Genomic DNA, 15,748 nt, shown 5'->3' on the forward strand with positions numbered 1-15,748 from the left:
CAGAAAATGCCATGTCGCTTTGAAAAAACTACCACCCCACATACACCAAAAATGCCATGAAAATCGTTCGAAATGTCACCTATTCCTCCTCGCGAACATTCGCCAGAGATGAGGGTCCTATATTTAATGTTCCTATCTACTGATCATAGTGTTCAACACACGAAAAAAAAGGAAAGGCTCTCGGCCCCCGCGTCGTCCCGAAGGGCGACACGGGCGGCTCCCCCGACCCACCGCCGCCAGGCCCCTCTACTCCGCCCTTCCTACCTCGCCGTTGCCAGCGTTCCCACCGGGCAAAGTCCCGACATGGGTAGGCGGCGGGTTGGTCTCCGTTTCCTCTCCGTCCCTCTCCTCTAGCCCTCCCTAACCCTAGTTGCTGCCGCGGTGCGGGCTCCTTTGTCGCGTTGCTGAGGTGCTCTGCTCGGGAGGCGATGGTCACGGCCAGAGAGTTGGCGTCGTGTTTCCATCTCTCTCCTCGACTTGGTGGTGCTCCGACCTTGCACCCGCCCCGGCCCAGATCTGGGGTCCGGCAGGGCTCTCCGACCCGGTTGGTGGTCGCAACCTGTGGGGCTGTGGCCGCCGCCTCCTTCGTGTGGTGGGTCACGGCAAGGGTGCCGGTGGCCGCCTCGACTGGCCTGGCGCCAGAGGCTGATGCCTCAAGTGATGACCCCTGTCTAGATCTGGGGCAGGGTGGGGTCCGGTGAGCCGGATGGGCGGCCGTGACCAGGGGTCGTGGCTGCCATCTTTCATGCGTAGTTTGGAGCTCCTATCGTCGGTTGGCTTTCCCCTTCCATTGCACGTTGGGGGTAAGTGGGGGCGCCAGCGAGGGTCGTGGTGGATCTACTTCGCTGGGTGAAATCTGTGTTGACCAGCGGTGGTGCTGAGTGTGGAGGCCCTCGGATGCTGGGGGCGGTGGCCCTGGATGGCGAGGCCGCGCGTTTAGCTCTGTGGCAAGCAGTGTAGCGGTGGTGGTGGCATTTCTCCTTGGTCGTGTGGATGGCGAGGAGGGAGGCGGCAGGAAACCTGGTGGTGGCGGTGCTTCGGCAGCGGTGTTGCCCAGATCATTGTAGGAGATATGCCCTAGAGGCAATAATAAATGATATTATTTATCTCCAAGTTCATAATTATGTTTATGTTCCATGCTATAACTGCAATGATTCTCGAGTCTGCAATATCCACGAGGCTCGGAGGAAGACTCATATGCACGTGTGGAATAATAAACGGTAAGAAGTATTCCTAGTCTAGCCTCTAAGACTAGCTCAAGTGTTGCATGATGGTTCTGTTTTCCTGATCATGGGCATGTCTATGCCAGCAACTTTGAGGGCACAATGTTAAGAGAACATTTGTGTTGAATCGACCCGGTTTGATGTTATGCAATGAGATTCATTCGTCACAAGTTAATGGTAAATAACACAGAGATGGTTAACGTTTGCATGATTCCTTAGACCATGAGAGTATCGAGTTTCTTCATGCTTGCTTCATGAACTTTGGGGTTTGTTAAACGTCATCCGTAAATGGGTGGCTATTACGGCGGCTTACGGGTTCATGGAAAAGTGTGTCAAGTAACTTGATAGCTCAAGATTGGGATTTGCTCCTCCGACGATGGAGAGATATTCTCGGGCCCTCTCGGTGTTACGGTATCCATCATCGTCTGGCCAGACACAGTGTGATTTGATCATAGGGATGCCGGAACACGGAAACGAGAAAAGAGAACAAAACCAGTAACGAGGTAACTAGCATAGTGGACAAGTTGTTGATCCACGGGGATGCAAGTAAATCTCACCTTGGGTCTTTGTAACATATCGCGAAGCAACAGGAATAGCACACGACAACTGGAGGTTCACTCGAATATTCATTCGTGTGGGTATAGGGGTCAATATGGGTGTCCACGGCTCCGATGTTGATCATTGATCGGAAGGGGTTCCGGGTCATGTCTATACTTCACCGAACCTATAGGGTCACACGCTTAAGGGTCATCTATCTGTTGAATACTAGACAGGGAGTCTGAGAGAAAATCACCGAAAAGTTTCGGACACCGGAAAGTTTCGGACAGCGGAATCGTACCGCAGAGAGAGGTCATCGGATGAGTTTCGATGATACCGAAAAGTTGTTTCGGGATATACCATTAAGTCAATTTGGTTTCGGCAAATGCCTGATAATTCTTGAAGGGTGCCAGAATCATTCTGGAAGCTTTTTGGAATTTTCTGAGATAAAAACCGGAAATGTTCCGGAGCTGCCGGAACCACTTCAGATGCGTTTCGCAGATGAAAATCACTAAAATGGAATTGTTCCATAATGCGTTGAAAATTATTATGGTGGGTATTGGAAATGTTCTAAGCCCACATAAATATTTTCAGTTCGAGCGGACGCTGAAAAATGTCGTCGTGAATAGTGAAAGTGCTTTTTGGGATATTTTATGGAAAGCCACCTTTTGGGGCTTTACCCAAAAGATCTAGGAATGACATGGATGGATTGGGAGGCCCTCATGGGGGCCCCCCAAGGGGTGTGGCCGGCCACACTTGGGGCTCCACCTTGGAGCCCCTCTTGTTCCTTGGTTTCACTCTTATGCCCTTGAGGAAGGACTTCATTCATGTGCATTTTGGGTTGGCAGCCCTCCACACTCATCCCTTGCTCTCATACACATGCCATGCATTATCTGGCTTCTTCTCTCCCTCCCACGAAAAGAGTTTCGTAGAGCCATAAGGCTGTCTGGGTTCCGGCAGGAATTAGTTCTGGACGGCGAAGCCCTGCCGGATAGATGACACCGTATGTGTGCAACTCTGTAGAGAGATCGTAGTTTCGGTCTTAGTTCGTGAGTGCCTCCCGAAGGGCTGTCCATGTGACCGTCCGAGTTTCGAAGGTCCTCCCGAAGGGTTGTCCGAGTGAACGTTCGAGTTTCGAAGGTCCTCCCGAAGGGATGTCCGCGACACCGTCCGGGGGGGCCGTTCGACCGCCTCCCGGAGGGTTATCTGAGGAGCAGATGAGGGTATACATCCTCGCGGTTGGGAGGTTGTAAATCCTAGCTGCGGGGATTTGCACCGCCGTTCGTCATCGACTCTACTTCCCGCTGCGCTACGAGTCGGTAACAAAAAAGATCAAACCATGTATGCAGTCACCATAGTGGTCCTGGGCTGGTGCGTAGGTCGGAAATTTTTTGTTTTCTGCTGCGTTCCCCTACAGTGGCATCAAGAGCCGTGCTATGCGTAGATGCAGATTACGATCTAGAATACATGGAGATGTATGGGTATTGCATAATATAATTTTGGAGTAGATGAGATCTATTGCTGAAAATTATTTATGCGGGTGACAGATGAAATCTGTTACCCGACGTTCTTGTTGCTTCCCTAGAATTTGCGTTTGCTCAATCTCGAGACAGCATGGTGGAATTTGACAAAGTTCTGCCAATCCGTGATCCTGATTGATCATGGAAGTGCTATCAGTTCTTTGGGTTCTGCCGTAGTCAAAAGAAAGATGAAATTCGCAGATGAAAGGGCATTACAGATATGATCTGCACGGGGGTCATGCGTATGACGAAGTTTAGTATGGGGTTCGAGATTTTATTATCTCGTGCTTCATACATCCCGAGATGTTAATCTAGCAACTTGAATTATCATACTTGATGATGGACGTAGGTAGCTTCGGTTTGTTTCGAAACCTTAGAAGCCACGTAAAACCTTTTTTGTATGAACCGATTAGAGGCGTGTAACTTGGTTTTGCAGGATGGTTTGCATGTGATGTGGTATAGCAGTGCTCATAATAATCTGATTATGTATGAGATGACTATATAATGTAATTAACATGACCTGCGTGTCATGATTCGGCATGATGGCTGGAGCCATATGATTGCACTTTAATGACTTGCGTGTCAACCTTAAGTAATGCATTTATTTTATCCGCTATGTAGATAGCGATATTATCTGGTGCATCGACAAGGTGGTGGCAATCTTCACGAAGGTGAACGCCGATGCGAATGCCGAAGACGAAGAAATGAAAGACTTCTCCGTCAGAAAGGGCTATACCATATCATGCTATTATGAATTGCCTGAGATGTTTATCCCTTTGATGCACCCTTCTTGATTGCGCCGTAGTCGCTTTTTATTAGGGTGATCTCTCACTAAAATATCAAGTAGTTAGTGTTATCCCAAGTGTAGCACCGTCACGGCACCTATCTTTTCGGGGTACGCCATGGATGCACGGGTACGAACGATTAGAGAAGTGTGAGGCGGGTGAGGTCAGACCTCGCAGCAAGATCACTTGGTTGTCTTGACGTTCATGGCAGGATCGTCCTGAGCTCAGAACACACGCATCGAAAGATGAGCAAGAGTCACATAGAGATGTGATCGGCAAGTTGGCCTACCGATTAAAATTCCCGTTATGAGATGATGATTCTATGATGATGAGTTGAAGTCTGGATCTTGTATCACTCAAAATTAGTTATGAGAGATATTGATTTGAGTGGGAGCACACTGTTGAATTAACATGTTTAATTCTCAGTGCAATTAATTATGAACACTGTCTAAGTGTTTCTTGCTAATAGTTATAGAATAATGGCTCGCGTTTCCACCTTCCCTATTAAAATTGAATAGCTGTTAAATATCTGGTTAAAACTTTACGGTTGGTAACGTAATGTGACGATTGTCCTCAAGAGTGCCGAGAAGGACTTTGTCCTATCGCATACTTTCGGTATTCTCCCGCTAATGCTATGGATCATGTGACTCTCGTCCTTCGATCCAAAAGCTAGAATTCCGTTTTCAGTCAAGTGCAATATGTTTGCTTCCATGAGACCCGAACTTCGAAGGTTTGGATAGTTATGTGATATTCATGGAATCTGAAAATCATTTTCAGACACAAACAAAGGCTAACAGATATGTGATATCCAAAGCAATGTTTGTTTTGCAAACTGTTAGTAAAAGTGTTTACTAGGCATTTGACTGATAAGAGAGGGATCCAGAAGAAAGCCTTTCATATGATGAAGTTGGATGCTTTTTCTGGAAGTAGGAGAAATACTAAAAGTTAAACTGTTAGAAGTAAAATGGCAAAAAGAAAAGAAGTCTGGAATATCCAGCTCATGTATGAATGTCATACAAGTTTTTGATGTATAGTAGGCTGGTCAAAGATATAGTTCTTGGGAATTATGGTTAAACATGTTAATCACTAATTCTTGGGTATTGTGAGTTAATCACAAAGATACCCGCTCGATTGCATTCTGTTACGAATCAATGTAAGAGCTACTATGGCCTAAAAGGCTAGCCAGAAATGAGGTTAAGGTATACACAGGGAACATAGTAAATGTTACTATACCGGTGTATTGTCGTCTGTATTTATTTTCATAATTCATTTAGAGTTTTTCAAACTCTAGCCCATTGCATAAGGTATCTTGCAAGAAGGTTGTTCATAAGAGAACTTTTTATGTTCGATGTTATGAATAACACAAGGGCCATATTTTCATTATGAATGAAATGTATGTTATGAATATTGATAATAATACAATACCTATGGGTTTACTTTCATAATTCATTTTAGAGTTTCATACACTCTAGCCCACTGCACAATGTTTGTTGCAAAATAATTGTTCATAAAAACAACAATTGTTGTTAAGTATTATGAATAACATGAAGGGCCATGCTTCCATCCAAGATGGGATGTATGTTATGAATATTGATGGTAATATGATACATCCATAACACTGACGCTAAATGTCGCAAGACTAAAAGAATACCACACAAGTGTGGCACTACATTTGGTCACATTTGGAGAAACCCGCATGGAAAATTCCATTATGATGGACTTTGAAGTTGTTTGATTTTGAATCATCTGACACTTGCAACTTTCCTCTGAAAAGTGAAGTGACTAAAATACCATTCACAGGCCATAAGGAACGAACAACAAACTTATTGGTGATCATACATTTGATGTGTGTAGTCCGATAAGTGTTGTTAGTAGTGGATTTATCTATCTTCAGAAATGACTCAAGTAGATATATGGATATTTACTTGATGAGACGTAAGTCTGGATCTTTTGAAATCATTCGAAAGGTTTTCAAAAATGAAGTAGAAGTTATTGTAACAAGAAAATTACGTTTCTACAATTTGATTGCAGAAAGGAATATTTGAGTTACAAGTTTAGCGAATGTCTGATGAGTTGTGAAAGGGGTTTCATAAACTTGCACCTCCCGGAACACCACTGCAAATGGAAAGTCCGTGGAGATGTAATCAAACCATTTATGACATGGTAAGATCAAAGATGACATAAATAAAATTGCCATTATCCCTTTTAAAGAGTGATGCTTTAGAGACTGCGGCTTTTACACTGAAAAGAGCTCCGTCGGGTCTGTTGAAATGACACCATGGTATGGTACGCCCAACCATGTTATATCTTTTCTTAAACATTTGGAATATGGGGTTTGTGTAAAGGTTACAGACCTATTCCAAATCAGACAAGTGCTACTTTGTAGGTTATCCCAAGTCATTGGGTACTCCTCCCTCACTATACCGAGGCAAATAGTTTTGCCACGAAACGGTATGCTTTTAAAGAGAATGGTTCTTTCAAAAAGGTGAGTGGGAGGACAGTGCAAACTCGACGAGATAACAGTATCTTCGTCATCAGGTCAAAGGAAAGGAACCTTGGAAGTAATTCCAGAGTTTCCTACTGCGACTGATACGGAAGTCTCTACAATAAAATGTATGGACTTCGGTCGAACTTGCAGCTGAACCACGTAGGCAAGGCTCGTGCAAACCTCTCAGGTGCGCAGACGAGATATTGTTGTTGACAACAGTATACCTACGATACACAAGGAAGCGTTGATGGGCCCTGACTCCGGAATTGGCTAAATGCCAATACAACCCGAGTTAGTTTCCATATAAGTGATTCAAGATTAAAACCTTGATACACCTTTCGAAATACTTAGAGTCTAACGAATATTTATGGAACTTAAAACTGATACAGATAAAAATGTTTTATCCATAAAGCTCGACTTGTTGCAATAACAAGTTCAAGGAGTTGACTATGATGAGGTTGTTTCATCGTAGCGATGCTTAAAGTCGGTTCGGGTTGAACTAGCAATTAATACATATTTCAATCATGAGATATGAAACATGGATGACAAAAGGATTTCCATCTGATGGAAATGAAACCTAGGACTTGTATGTGATACAGTCCAAAGTAATTTGTCGATCCAGAGGATGCTAGTAAGGATGCAAACTTCAGAGTTCCAGCGATGGACAGAAGAGAGCAAAATGGAGTTGGAATCTTCGTGTTTTGATGAAATGCTCAAAAGGGGTTTTGACTTCATCAATGGGTAACGAAGATGCTTGTAATTCAAGAAAGTAAGTGGGAGCGCAATAATATTTCTAAAAACCTTGTGTGCTTGACACATTGGTAATTGGAAATAAATTTCTTGACACGAATTAGGACTTCATTTGAAAATAGTTTTTCGATGAAGTGCTTAGGCTAAATAGCCTTGATATTAGGCATGATGATCTATGGAGATAGATTTACCTAATAGGGCTAAGCAATAAATACATATTGACAAGATGCTAAAACCGTTTAGCACTAAGAACGACAAGGAGTGATTCTTGCCGAAGTCACATGGAAAGAGTTTTTGCAGGAATCAGTGTCCCAAAACACTGATGAGCAAAATACATGATGGAGATTCCACACACTCATGTGTTTGGATTAATCATGTATTCCATGTTATGTAAAACAACCAGATATGTCCAATACTCCCAAGATGTTGCGAGTATGGATACTAAAGTGATCAAAGTACTGATCGTGGGCCAACAGTGAAAGATATCATTGAGTACTAGAGTAAGTACTGATGATATATGTTTTCTCGCAAGCGGAGATCATGAAGAGTTCGTTGTAAAATGTTACATCGAGACAGTCTTCATCTTTTCTCCATGCGATTTTCGATTTAAGTTAAGGGTTTTGTGTAATACACAATATGGTGGCACGGTAGTTGGAAATTGTTCCCAACAGGATACTGTGGCGAATTCTATAACAAATGACTAAGTATGTTGACGCTTTAGAAGCGACAAACAAGATGTTGAATCATATAGTTCATTCATGAACTTAGTATGGTTCCAAGATGGCTTTTGTCAATGGGACACTACTGCAGGTAGTTTCTCCATAACTCAGTCTGAGGAATCCAGGTTCAACCTGTGATTCACATTTATACAAAGCCAAGTCCGCACAAAATATGAATTTTGTGAAAGCGTGAAAACGCGAGGATATGCAGAGATAGACACGGAGCTGAAGTTGTCAGATCTGATGGACATTAGGCTATACCACATGCGAAGCATTTTTTACATCGGCATGCCATAGGTGTAAAGTGCATTAGCATTAACTAGATTATTGACTCTAGTGCAAGTGGGAGTCTGTAGGATATATGCCCTAGAGGCAATAATAAATGATATTATTTATCTCCGAGTTCATAATTATGTTTATGTTCCATGCTATAACTGCAATGATTCTCGAGTCTGCAATATCCACGAGGCTCGGAGGAAGACTCATATGCACGTGTGGAATAATAAACGGTAAGAAGTATTCCTAGTCTAGCCTCTAAGACTAGCTCAAGTGTTGCATGATGGTTCTGTTTTCCTGATCATGGGCATGTCTATGCCAGCAACTTTGAGGGCACAATGTTAAGAGAACATTTGTGTTGAATCGACCCGGTTTGATGTTATGATATGAGTTAATGGTAAATAACACAGAGATGGTTAACGTTGCATGATTCCTTAGACCATGAGAGTATCGAGTTTCTTCATGCTTGCTTCATAAACTTTGGGGTTTGTTAAACGTCATCCGTAAATGGGTGGCTATTATGGCGGCTTACGGGTTCATGGAAAAGTGTATCAAGTAACTTGATAGCTCAAGATTGGGATTTGCTCCTCCGACGATGGAGAGATATTCTCGGGCCCTCTCGGTGTTACGGTATCCATCATCGTCTGGCCAGACACAGTGTGATTTGATCACAGGGATGCCAGAACACGAAAACGAGAAAAGAGAACAAAACCAGTAACGAGGTAACTAGCATAGCGGACAAGTTGTTGACCCACGGGGATGCAAGTAAAATCTCACCTCGGGTCTTTGTAACATATCGCGAAGCAACAGGAATAGCACACGACAACTGGAGGTTCACTCGAATATTCATTCGTGTGGGTATAGGGGTCAATATGGGTGTCCACGGCTCCGATGTTGATCATTGATCGGAAGGGGTTCCGGGTCATGTCTATACTTCACCGAACCTATAGGGTCACACGCTTAAGGGTCATCTATCTGTTGAATACTAGACAGGGAGTCTGAGAGAAAATCACCGAAAAGTTTCGGACACCGGAAAGTTTCGGACAGCGGAATCGTACCGCAGAGAGAGGTCATCGGATGAGTTTCGATGATACCGAAAAGTTGTTTCGGGATATACCATTAAGTCAATTGGTTTCGGCAAATGCCTGATAATTCTTGAAGGGTGCCAGAATCATTCTGGAAGCTTTTTGGAATTTTCTGAGATAAAAACCGGAAATGTTCCGGAGCTGCCGGAACCACTTCAGATGCGTTTCGCAGATGAAAATCACTAAAATGGAATTGTTTCCAGAACGCGTTGAAAATTATTATGGTGGGTATTGGAAATGTTCTAAGCCCACATAAATATTTTCAGTTCGAACGGACGCTGAAAAATGTCGTCGTGAATAGTGAAAGTGCTTTTTGGGATATTTTATGGAAAGCCACCTTTTGGGGCTTTACCCAAAAGATCTAGGGATGACATGGATGGATTGGGAGGCCCTTTGAGGGCCCCCCAAGGGGTGTGGCTGGCCACACTTGGGCTCCACCTTGGATCCCCTCTTGTTCCTTGGTTTCACTTTTATGCCCTTGAGGAAGGACTTCATTCATGTGCATTTTGGGTTTTTGTGTTAAACTACCCTACCCCTTGGGATTTCCTATAAATAGAGGTGGAGGGGCAGCCCTCCACATCATCCCTTGCTCTCATACAAGTGCCATGCAATGATCTGGCTTCTTCTCTCCCTCCCACGAAAGAGTTTCGTAGAGCCGTAAGGCTGTCTGGGTTCCGGCAGGAACTAGTTCTGGACGGTGAAGCCCTGCCGGATAGATGACACCGTATGTGTGCAACTCTGTAGAGAGATCGTAGTTTCTGTCTTAGTTCGTGAGTGCCTCCCGAAGGGCTGTCCATGTAACCGTCCGAGTTTCGAAGGTCCTCCCGAAGGGCTGTCCGAGTGACCGTTCGAGTTCGAAGGTCCTCCCGAAGGGCTGTCCGCGACACCGTCCGGGGGGCTGTTCGACCGCCTCCCGGAGGGTTATCTGAGGAGCAGATGAGGGTATACATCCTCGCGGTTGGGAGGTTGTAAATCCTAGCTGCGGGGATCTGCACCGCCGTTCGTCATCGACTCTACTTCCCGCTGCGCTACGAGTCGGTAACGAAAAAGATCAAACCATGTATGCAGTCACCATAGTGGTCCTGGGCTGGTGCGTAGGTCGGAAATTTTTTGTTTTCTGCTGCGTTCCCCTACAATCATGTCATGGAGGTCTGTTTTGGTGGCGGCGGACTTGGATCGTGGTACCTCGGTGTGGCACGGTGAGACTCCGAGAAAAAGCTTCGCGCTTCGTCGCCAGCGGCGGTGATGCCTGTGGGTGTCACGTCCCTCTTGGGGGCGTCATTGTGGTTCTCCTTCCGTGTCAGGGCTTCGGGTGAAAACCCTCGACTGTCTTTCGGTCGCAGCGATGGCGGCGTGTGGCGTCGTCACCCTCTTGGAGGCGTTGCCGTGGAGCTCAGGCACCCTTCGGTTACGTCTTGTCAACATCGGCGGGCGAACTCAGATCCTCTTTCTCGATGCCCCCTCGGCTCTGGCAAGAGGCATTCCTAGCGGCTTCTTAGTCTCTCTTGGAAGCACGAGTTCTCTTCTTGTCAGTAGCCTAGTTTTAACTTTGATCTGCTTTGTAAGAGGATTTTCCTCATCACCTTGTATCGGTTCCGCCATGTTGCTTTATATATAAAGCGGGACGAAAGCCTTTTTGGGTAATGTTCCTGTCTACTTTGTAGAAAGTATAGGCAGGAGTTACATTAAACTTGGGCCTGCTTAGAGGGTCCGGTGGTCTCCGAATCAAGCACATGTAACCGGGTCGTGAGAAGCGGCTGATTGATTATTGCAAACTATAACCGACTTCGGAGTCGACTCCGGTTCTGATTACAACTAGCACCCAAGCAGGCTTGCTCTACAAATACATCCTCCCCCTTCGACTAGCAGGCAAGATCAGATCACATCGATTCCAAAACACCAATTTCGTACTATCTCATCTGCAACTAAAAATGGGATATATGGACGACTCAAGGATGTATAAGCGGCTGAAGCGCAAGGAGAAGCACCTCTACCTGGTGCTGGACGACTGGGACGAGGGCTTCACCATCCGCAAGATCGACGCGGACAGCCCTGACGATCACTGCCGCAGCCTCCTCGACGAACCCCCTGTCATCCGTCTGCTCTCTCCCAATCCTATCCACCGCATGGCGTTCGCCGCCCTGGGCAGCAGCCACATCCTCGCAGCCAGCAACAAACACCCCGCCACCCTCGTCTATGACACCGACACCGCCGGGCTGATCACCGGCCCTCCCGTACCGGACGCGCTCCAAGACGCCTACAAAATCTTCTTGAGTGTGGTTTTCTGTAGCTCAGGCTACACGGTACCCCTTATCTTTGTCATCCATTTATGCATCAAGATCCGTGCAGACACATTTGTCTTTTTTGTTTCTCTCAAACGACACAACATATGAACTTTAACTTTTGCAGAACAATACATTCTAACTACAATCTAGGAAAAAAACTTTCAGATTTTTTCATGCATTTTAAATACTTGAAATAATATTTTTATTCAAAGAAAATCTCATTTTGTATATTTATATCAGACCAAAAATCTGAAAGTTTTTTCACACATTGATGTTCTAATGCTTGTTCGATCTGCAAAGTTTGAAGTTCATATGTTGTTTCGTTTTCGAGAAATAAAAAAGAGAAATCTTCTTGTTGTTAGTTAGTTGGAGAGTACGGATCTCAAAGCAAGGTTGGAGGGTTGAGGATAAGAGGTTCCATGTAGCCTGAGCTACAAAGAAACTTTGTGAATCTTCTTGCCCGCCGACGACAATACGATGTATGCATTTGCGTACTTCTTGAACGAGCCTCGAGCCGTGGAGGTGCTGTCTTCCACCACCAATGATGATTTGCACTCCTCGGTCCCAACCATGGACTGGTCCTGGAGAAGCGCCGCACCCTCGCCGTTCACCCAGTACGAGAGGATCTGCTCCTACACCACCGGGTCAGGTTGTACGCAACCCGGCTTTTTTTTTTTTTGATAAAAGGCAACCCGGCTTGTACGCACTCCTTACCGAAAAATGTCCACTGCTCTCGAAGTGCCATGCAGGGGTGTCTTCAGGGTCTCCTCTCGATCGGTGCTTTAATCTTCATGATCAACTCAGCATCATCTGGCCAGAAAACTTCCCTTATCAAACCTCATTCCACTGTTCGCCATCCGGCAATAAGAGACCACCCACGACGTATCCTTGGACAGCTCCTGCCACCCTGAATCTTCAGCGAAGGTTCCTTCAGAATCCAATTATCCGAGAGCCGCATAGTAAATATTTCATTGATAGGTTGGAATATTGCTTAGGTATTTCTCTTCAGACGTGCACCTTTCCTAGTGTGGATTTCACCTCCTCTTGTCTTTCCACCTGCCATGCTCTACTGACCAAGAGCGAGCATTTTTGTGAACTTCACAACTGTGTCCAGTGCACCCCTCAAATTTATGTATTACATTCTTCACAACCTCAGCCTGTTGCCAGTTTGCATGGAAGAATAGGGTAATGTCATCAGCAAACAATACAATGTGAAATTCCTGGAGTTGTTCTGGCGATATTCAGGTCTGCTAGTTCCCCATTGCTTTCTTCAAAAGCCTCGACAAACCATCTGCTCCAGAAAGAAACATATACGCGATAGCGGGTCTTCCTGAAACTCAATGTTTTTTTATGGCTTCTCCTGCAAGACAGACTTAATACCAGAGATATGTTCACAGCAGGAATTTCTTCATTGAGGACTCCTCCTGTGTTATGTGTGTTAAACAAGCACACTCGAGTCCCATGTCTATGGTGTGATAATCTTGGTGCTACCTATTTATCTGCTAATCCAGTCTTCCATGCCAGGACCAAACATATTGAGATAGATTTTCACTTTGTTCGAGAAAGGGTAGCTAATAAGCAATTGGAGATTCGTTTTGTGCACTCACGAGATCAAGTTGCAGATGGGTTCACAAAAGCATTACCTACAAGGAGTCTTGAGGAATTCAAGCGTAATCTCAACTTGACCAAGTTGTGATTAAGGGAGGGTGTTAAACCAGCACGTATGTACATGGTTCGGCAGCCTGGCTAGCCGGTCCCTTCCTTCCTTTCCTTGTAACCGAAGACTAGAGGTAGAGATAGAGATAGTCAGTTTATATTCTCTGTTATCCTTTATAACTAGATATCTCTTTCCTCTCTCCCAAGTTGTAATCTAAACTACTTGTACGCTATTTAGGGAGTCGCACCCCTGTCAATATTACATGCAGGCGTCGCCCAGAGCAGGGTACGACGTTTCCCACATGGTAATCAGAGCCTAACTCTTCCCATCTAGCGATTTCCTCCTCCCACCGCCGCACCTCCTGCCATGGCCTCCTCTAGCGCAACCAACTCCACCCTCTCTGGCCAGATCACTGAACGCCTCACCCGAACAAACTACATCCTATGGAGAACTCAGATCACACCTCAGCTTCGGGGGGCAGGGTTCTTCGGCTACGTAGACGGGAGCATGCCGGAGCCGGCCAAGGTCGTCGTCAGCAAGGACAAGGATGGCAAGGAGGAGTCCATCCCCAACCCGATTCACTCGGTTTGGATCTGAGAGGATCAGCAGGTGCTTGGTTACCTTCTGAATAACCTCTCCAAAGAAGTGCTTGTGCAGGTGACGTCGATCGCCCACGCGCACGAACTCTGGACAGCATTGGCGAGCATGTTCTCGTCCACATCGCTGTCCCGCGTCAACAACATCCGCGCGTCGCTCACGAACGCGCAGAAAGGACAGCAGTCGGTGGCCTCCTACTTCGCATCCATGCGGGGTTTCGCCGATGAGCTAGCTGCAGCAGGCAAGCCCCTGCAAGATGATGAGTTGATCTCCTACATCCTCAACGGGTTGGATATGGAGTATCAACCGCTCGTCTCCGCCCTCGACGCTCGGATCGTCCCTGTCACCCTTGATGAGTTGTTCTCTATGATGAGCAATTTTGATCAACGGGTGGCCATCTTCCAAGGAGCAGCGCAGGAGGCGGCTTCAAATCTTCTGCCAACGCTGCCACCCGCGGCCGTGGCGGGGGCTCACGTCATCGAGGCCCTCCGCGGAACAGCAAGGGCAAGAGCAACGGCGGCGGAGGCAACAGCAGCAACAACTCCGCATGCCACGGCGGCGGCGGTCGGCCCTCCTACACCAACAACAGGGGCCGGCGCAATGGCAGCTCCTCCAACAGCAGGTCTCGCCCCGACACAATCAGATGCCAAATCTGTGGGAAGCCGGGCACTCTGCCAAGGACTGCTGGTACCGCTTTGATGAGGACGATGATGATTCTTCTCAAGATGAAAAAGTGGTCGGAGCTGCTGATGGCTCCTATGGTGTCGACACAAATTGGTACGTTGACAGCGGTGCCACAAACCACATCACCGGCGAGCTTGACAAGGTGACTATGCGAGAGAAGTACCGTGGCAAAGATCACATCCACACCGCCAGTGGAGAAGGTATGAAAATTAGTCACATTGGTCATTCAGTTATTAAAACCCCTCATAGAAAAATTCATCTCCGAAAATTTTTGCATGTTCCTAGTTCCAAAAATCTTCTTTCCGTTCATCGCATTGCCATTGACAACCATGTCTTTCTTGAATTTCACCCCTTCTTCTTTTTGATTAAGGATCAGGCAACGAAGAAGGTGCTATATCGAGGTAGATGCATTCGTGGGCTTTACCCTTTGATCCCGGAGATTAGAAGATTGAATAAACAAGTTTTTAGTGCCACCAAAGTGTCTTCAAAAACACGGTGGCACGATCGATTAGGACATGCTTCATTTTCTTTAGTTGAGAAGTTGCTTAGGAAGAATAAACTCTCATATGTTGGTGAGCGAGATGTTGAAATAGTTTGTGATTCTTGCCAAAAGGCTAAAAGTCATCAATTACCGTATCCAATTTCCACTAGTGTTTCTACTATGCCTTTGCAACTCATCTTCTCTGATGTGTGGGGGCCTGCACCCTCTTCTGTTGGTAGACATACCTACTACGTGAGTTTCATTGACGACTATAGCAAGTTTTCTTGGATCTATCTTCTTAAGAAACGATCCGATGTGTTCCAAGTTTTTCTCAATTTTCAAGCTTTGGTTGAACGAAAATTCAATAGCAAGATCATCGCCCTCCAGTCTGACTGGGGAGGTGAATATGAAAAATTAAACTCTTTCTTAATCTCTCATCATGTGTCTTGCCCGCATGCTCATCAACAGAATGGGTCAGCTGAGCGCAAGCACAGACACATTGTTGAGGTTGGCCTAGCACTTTTAGCTGGCGCCTCTATGCCCCTCAAATTCTGGGATGAGGCATTTCTTGCTGCAGTACACATCATCAATATGCTACCTAGTCGTGTCATAAACAATGAAACTCCCATGGAAAGACTTCTCCACACAAAACCAGATTACA

The 15,748-nt window shown here is 45.8% G+C and overlaps 1 pseudogene; it reads left to right on the forward strand.

The window, feature by feature from the left end:
- The first annotated feature begins 14,168 nt into the window (after window positions 1-14,168).
- LOC123140390 (uncharacterized) lies at window positions 14,169-14,307 on the forward strand (annotated as a pseudogene).
- Window positions 14,308-15,748: the final 1,441 nt, after the last annotated feature.

This window comes from Triticum aestivum, chromosome 6B, assembly GCF_018294505.1.
Source record: "Triticum aestivum cultivar Chinese Spring chromosome 6B, IWGSC CS RefSeq v2.1, whole genome shotgun sequence".
Classification (NCBI taxonomy): domain Eukaryota; kingdom Viridiplantae; phylum Streptophyta; class Magnoliopsida; order Poales; family Poaceae; genus Triticum; species Triticum aestivum.